Source organism: Anoplophora glabripennis, unplaced genomic scaffold (assembly GCF_000390285.2).
Source record: "Anoplophora glabripennis isolate ALB-LARVAE unplaced genomic scaffold, Agla_2.0 scaffold649, whole genome shotgun sequence".
Classification (NCBI taxonomy): domain Eukaryota; kingdom Metazoa; phylum Arthropoda; class Insecta; order Coleoptera; family Cerambycidae; genus Anoplophora; species Anoplophora glabripennis.
This window is the reverse complement of record NW_019417210.1, coordinates 201,637-208,518: the sequence shown is the minus strand read 5'-3', so window position 1 is coordinate 208,518 and position 6,882 is coordinate 201,637.

Here is a 6,882-nt window from a genome sequence, read left to right as displayed (position 1 = left end):
TCCCGAAACTAGTCGTCGTATTATTTGTTAATGAAAAGGATTGTGAAGAATTTAAGACTTTCTTTCTAAAAACCTAATAATGAACTCTTATATTGAACTTTTTATAAATACACCGTTGTCTTATAGCCTATACTTATTTAAAATTTATTAATTCCTATCCGAGCAAGATGTCATCATGTTTCCGTTGACACCCGGTATCCGAATAACAGACGCCTGAAACAATACACAATGAAAGCGAGAGCAAGTTTTTAATCCGACTTTGACGATATCGGCCGCTTGAACTTTTGCGGCGATACAACAATTAATCACGCCGAGGAAAAAACCGCTTCCTCTACAACTATACAACTAATGAATTGGTGTCACACTCCAGGGACATTAATAATGATAACAGTTTTCTAATTATTATTAATGCTCCTGTCTCGAGCCCACTAAGACTCTTAAAATGTGTCCCGCGCCTCTCGTAATTACGGCCTATTTTCGTGAATGTTCGCCCATTCTTCATATTTTAATTTGCAATAATAAATTCTGCTGGAGTGGTTAAAGTGTAACCGTGCAGAATTCAGAAATTTAGGTCACTGTATTTGACTTGAGTTGAGTTGAAACAATAAAAAATGTCAGATTAAATTAGATGCAACACTAAGACCCGCTACGGGCAAATTAATGTACGGTTCCGTTGCGTTGGAGGAAGGAATTGTAGTATCGAAAATCACCCATGTTTCGAATCAACCGTCGAAACTGTTCCAAATACACCAGTCAGAGCAGACCACAATCAGAGTACTGAAAAAGTGACTCAGTTCCGAATTTTCCAAGTTTCAATATGCTCCAGTAATGCCAAAAAATTCGAGCTGAAGGTCAAGATCAAGCTGTCTTACACAAATCTAGGATTTCAAGCTGTGCAAAACCATACTTATCGTATTAACTTCGACGTCACCTGTTACATGGGTGCTGTATAATAATGAAAACGTAATATTGACAGTTGGTAGAAGGAAGCGTAAAAACAAACGCTTAGGTGGGGAATTCTGAAAGGAAGCCTAGTTAGTTGAAGTTAGTAACAGCGCAGAGTGAAAAGTAAGACGATCGGTGTACGGTGAAAATACATAAGTAGTGAAAAATTAAAAGTGTTTAACCGGTATTAGTTAGCAGGTAATTATTCTCTAGTACTTTATTGTTAATTGTTCTATGTAATCTTATGATTGTGATGATTATAGACGTTTCATGATGATAATTCTGTATATATTTAGCCTTCATTATCTTACGCTCAGGGGCGTATATTTTTCTAATGTAAAATTGTTACAATTATTATTAAAGTTTGTTCATTATTTATTACATATTAAAATATGTATATATTGTCGTGACAGCCCAGATATTGCAATAACAACTCCTTTGTTTCACATTTAACTTGTTTTATCACGATTACGTTGTTCTTTGATTTATTGTGCTCACTTTATGTCAAGACGCATATAAGGGCCTTGTTGAATTCACTAACATTTTCGCCCGTGAGTAACGAATCTGAAAAAAAAAGAATAATTAAATACAAAAAAAGAATTGCTAAAACAGATCTTCCGAAATCTCAACTATAGCTGGATTGCCTCCCGTATGGGACTCCGGTACCTTCCGGCCCTGCCGGCTAACTAACACCAAACCTCTTCAGTTTTACTTGGAAGTGTGTATGTGTGATTCGAGTGAGGTGACATTTAGTGACACATTAAATAAGTCAGGTCTTATTTATCATTAGCAAAGGTTACTAATTTATGCCTTTTTTTTAGCGGTTGTTTTGTATTTATATTTGGGTGGTTAGAGCAACGATCGTGGGTTTCTCTGTCATGCACTTTCCCCACAGGAGCTCTAGGTGAGCCTGGCACTCTCATTTTATGTTAAATGGTTGTTAATGTTTTTGCTGTTCTTTATATTTGTCACATGTTTAATTTGAAGACTGTTGTACGTAAATAATAAAGTTAGGTGTATTTACTCTGTATTTGTTTTATAAAATTAAACCATACTTCCCCTCTTTAAAGTTAGTAGCCAGCGCCTTCCGGTCAATTAAAAATAGATACATACAACGTAGATATTCCTCATGACGATCACATATTTTTGGGCGCAACTACGTTTTTATTTTTTTCGATCGAATCCGGGGTTGTTATACTACAAAGCAGATCCCATGATAGATAGGTCAAAACGACCCAATAGATATCCCACATCCAAAAAGGCCAAATGTCAGAAATCATAGCAAAGCAAAACAAGACTTGGAGCCAACACGAAGCGAGTTCGAACATGGACTTTGGTTTGTCTCAGATATATGACAACCTGGCGAATACCAAGTACGATTTCAAACATTCACTAGCATTAAAATTTAAAGTCATACATTGTTAATAACAAAATTGTGATAAATTCTGCCGAGCTCAGAGTTAAGATCATCAATTTAGTATCCAAATAGCTCATTACCTATGGTCAATACGAAGGTGTTTTTTAGCCCAAAAACAAAATGCTTGTTAACCAAATTCAAAAATAGTGAAACGACACGAACATTATCAAAGCTTAGAAGTGCTGAAAACAGAAGAGTGAGAAAAACCTCCAGTGAAAGTCTCACAATCAGTGCAAAACGCCTTTGCGAGGTTGTACTACAAATTACAGGCAACAAAGGTCGATCAGCAAGAGACTCCAATCTGCGCCCAGTTCACGATTAGCCTGGTGCGTTGCTGAAGGGTTATCCAGTAATCCAATTCCTGAGGGCCGAGGCTACATTGGAGAGAGAAACTGAGAAAAAGGCCAATCAACAAGACAGGATACGACACTATAACCAAAAATCCATGTGTATTGGTGGAAATGTTTAATTTGTTTTACTTACTGAGTGATTTACATAAACTGGCCCGATAAGTTGATATTATAAAGAAATATGTTCTTTCTGGCACTTGATAAGGCTCCTTGATTGCGTCAACTAAGACTACAAGCAGATATTTTTCAATTTTAGATGGCGCTAATGTCAAAAAACTTCTTTTCATCTTTAGGAATTTTGGCAAGGGTGTTATTTAGGTACGTAGCCAAACCTCAAATGGTGATTCTTTGAGTGATTCTAAGACAAAAAGTTCATATAAATATAGGTACGGTAATGCTTAGTTTTCAAGATATAGGACAATAAAGTGATTTTTATTTTCTTTTTTCTCCAAAAAGGAAGCAAGATACGAAAAAAATTCGAGAGACAAAATAGTGGTATTTTTAGTTGCTTAATGCTTAATAAAAAATATAAAAATTTTTAAGTGGCGCACATTTTTTTTGTCAAAAATATTGGTTACGCTGCCCCCGGAACGCCACTGGGCTTAATAATTTTAATCTAGTTAGGGCTAAATTAGCCCCTTTCTACAATAAATAACACTGCCAAATTTCAACAAAATTGGCTAATGGATTATTAAGATTTTTACAAAAAAACTATTTTTTTTTAAAGTTTGACACCATGTACCATACATATACAGCAATTACCTACATGTCAGCAGCCATTCACTTGGTAAATTATTGTGTCATTATTCTGCATTTAGTGTAAAATTTACCAACTTCACACGTTCGTTGGTAACATAGTAGGTAGTGATTTTCAATTAAAAATTAAAAACAGAAAATGATGAATGAAATTAATTTACCCATGAATCTGGCTATACAAGAAATGGCAATCTTAATTCCCATAACTTACATTTACGGGATAAATGTAAATATATTCAAATTATTTAAAATTTTACCTTACATGAATTTTAAAACAAATTAGTTTCTCAAATAATCTTAAACTTATCATATATTTTTTCAATTATTCAAATTGGCCTACCTTTAAAGTAAGGTACAAATATTAATAATAAATAAGGCTGCAATTCAATGGCGTGCCAAGTGGGTCAACCGAGACATGCGTGAGCCGTTGACTCAGAATGCTTTTCACGTTCACGTCACGTTACTATACTGTTGGCTTTGTTATCGTGTGAATGTTGCGTAATTAATTCCTATTCGTTGGTGCTTATGTTGGTGTATTGTAGACAATTGAATTTGTTGCTTTTTTATAAATAATGCGTACGCTTATGTCCCGCGGCTCAGTTCGGACAACCATAATAATAAAATATATTTTTTACAAAAGAAATTAATCTTGTTTGCAAAAATATGCGAGCTAAAGAAAATATAGAACATAGTGAAGAGAACTGCTCCATAGTTGAGTCATTCGAGATAACGTACAAAATATTATGACAGAATCTAAAAATGCCCTCGTAAATTGAAAGCAAACATTGACCCTATTCAAATAGAGCACTCCCGTATAGATATGACAGGGTTCCATCAGCGCCGTAAACACTTCAATGTATTTTCCATAATGTACTTAAAATAAGCACTTTAATTAAACAGTGCACATGAAATGGGGCTCTTTAATAATAATGCCTTGTGGCGGTTGTATTCCACGGTCCCATCCTAATCAAATGAACTTTAACAAAGGCGGCGCACATTCAAATATTAACCAGTTTTATGTCATACTATGGTTGTTATTTCAGATTTCCACAGCGCAACTGTAACTATGTATAACTTTTAAATTCTGCATCGGCTACTGGTACTGTATGTATTGCATTGGATAATATTTTTCATACAAATTTTTTTATGTATGATGTATGTATGATTTCTCTTTGTATGTATTTCTCTTTGTATGATGTTTGTATGTATGATTCCTCTTTTTTTTAAATTACTGTAAAAATAAGCTCTGTTTAATGCAAAAAGAGCGAATTCCTGAGCGGCTTTTGCCTGATAGGACAATTTATTTATAACGCTGTTTTGCACGTCCTACTGTAATAAATAATAAAGGGCAACTTAATTTCAACTTTTTGAAATTTTTCTTTTTCGGTACTCTTCTTTGGATCAATTAGAACCTATACCTGGGATATTAACTTCTAAAATTAACGTTTAGTAATTAAATAATTTTTTGCAAAAAAAATGAACGATATTAATTTACAAATAGCTGGAGCAACAATTTCACGGTCAATTGAATTGACCTTTGGTACACATATTGATCTTTGGATTGAGCGTCTTTTCCATAAATGGACCCCGCACGTTTCTTATGGGAAGTGGCCCTTGGTGAAATTTTCTGAAATTGATATATGTTACTCTATTCGAGCTCCTGATCAAAAGTCTCCATTTGACACAAAGTGTAATAATGGACAGATTTCGAGATATAGGGGGTAGAAAGTAGTGCTGGCAACTGAAATCGGTTTTTTGGATAGTCGGTTAACCGGTTTCGGATAATTCGGACTTTTACGATATCCGAAAACCGGTTATTCGGTTATTCGATTCTTCAAATATCCGATTATTCAAATAACCGATTATTCGATAATCTAATTCCTTTTTTTTAGACATCGATTGCAATTGACCCTTTTTTTTTTGGAGATCGATTTCTTCGTAAACAAAAATTTAACTTCCAGATTTTTGTAGACCTTTTTTTTTAGACATCAATTTCTCCCGGTCTTGTAAAGCACCGATTTCAGATATCCGGTTTTGGTGATTCAAGTAACGGGTTATTCGAATAACCGGTTTTAGCAACTATTCGACTAACCGGTTTTATCTGAAATCGGTTTTTACGGAACCCGGTTAACCGGTTTCACTTTTTTCCGGTTTTTGCCAGCACTAGTAGAAAGTGAAGTTCGGCATAACCTCCAATGTAGAAATCGTCGGCCCTAGAATGACTTCTGGCTTTATGTTTGTGACGGACAGGGGGTTTTCGTGATTTCCTAATTCTGACCTAATGTCGGAAATGACAATTGTCACTTCATGAGTGACACTCGACCTTTTAAATGCATCAAAATCACTTAAAAAATACTGGTAGTACGCGCGTTCCAGTAGTAAGGTTGGATAGTTCTTTGGCTGCGGGCAGTTTGTTCTAATTACGATAATTAGGCCATAAGTCGGAGACTTGTGCGGGAGAGGAGGCGGCATATTATTATTAGGCAGGCCGCATTTGCGCCCAGGAACGACTTATGTTGGTAGGCTCTAACCACCATTCAGTGCATGAATGAGGGAAACTTGGAAAACCTCATTAATTAGGGGGGTTGTCAAATGTCAACCGGTGTCAATATCTCACATTGACCCAAGCCAACATTCTTCCACCCTACCATACCTGCACAGAGGGTGCCAATCCTCCGTACAAGCATAGCTAATATACGGTCTACCTGCCGCGGGAATCGATCCCGGGCAGAAATTTGCACACGATTAAAGGACTGACGCCTTAAACCGTGCGGCTATCGACCGACAATCGACCATGTAAAGGTCCATTGACTCTTATGACGATATGCGGGGTATTTTGGGTCGCTGTACCTGAAAAAAAATGTCTTAGAGTTCAAATGTGGTCCCATTGCTTTCAATGGCCGTTTTTGGTCATTCTTGCTGTTTTTCGTGTTTTTCTCTAATAAATTGACTTTTCTGGGCAAAATACTTCAAATAAAAGTTATAGAGAATTCAATTACGAACATTTTGGAATTTTTTTTCTTTAGTTAAGTTACCCCGCTGGGGGTAATTCCTAACTTTTTCTGCAGTTTTCCTCAGTGTTCTCCCGGATTTTCGCGGATGACGGCAGGAAACTTTCCATGAAAGTTGTGAATTATGTAATCGAGTTCATTTTGGCAACTTTAGTGTCCCAATGTGAGCACCCTCTTGAAGTGAGATTTTGTTATGAACAATAAGTCGGATTAAAAACATTCTAAGCCTCCCCGCGAAAAAAACGTAGCTAGAGAAAAAAATCCAAAACGTTCGGAATTGAATTCTCTATAACTTTTGTATGAAGTATTTAGCCCAGGGAAGTCGATTCATTAGAGAAAAACACGAAAAACCGCAAAAAAATCACAAAAACGGCCAATAAAAAAAACGGACCATATTTACAGT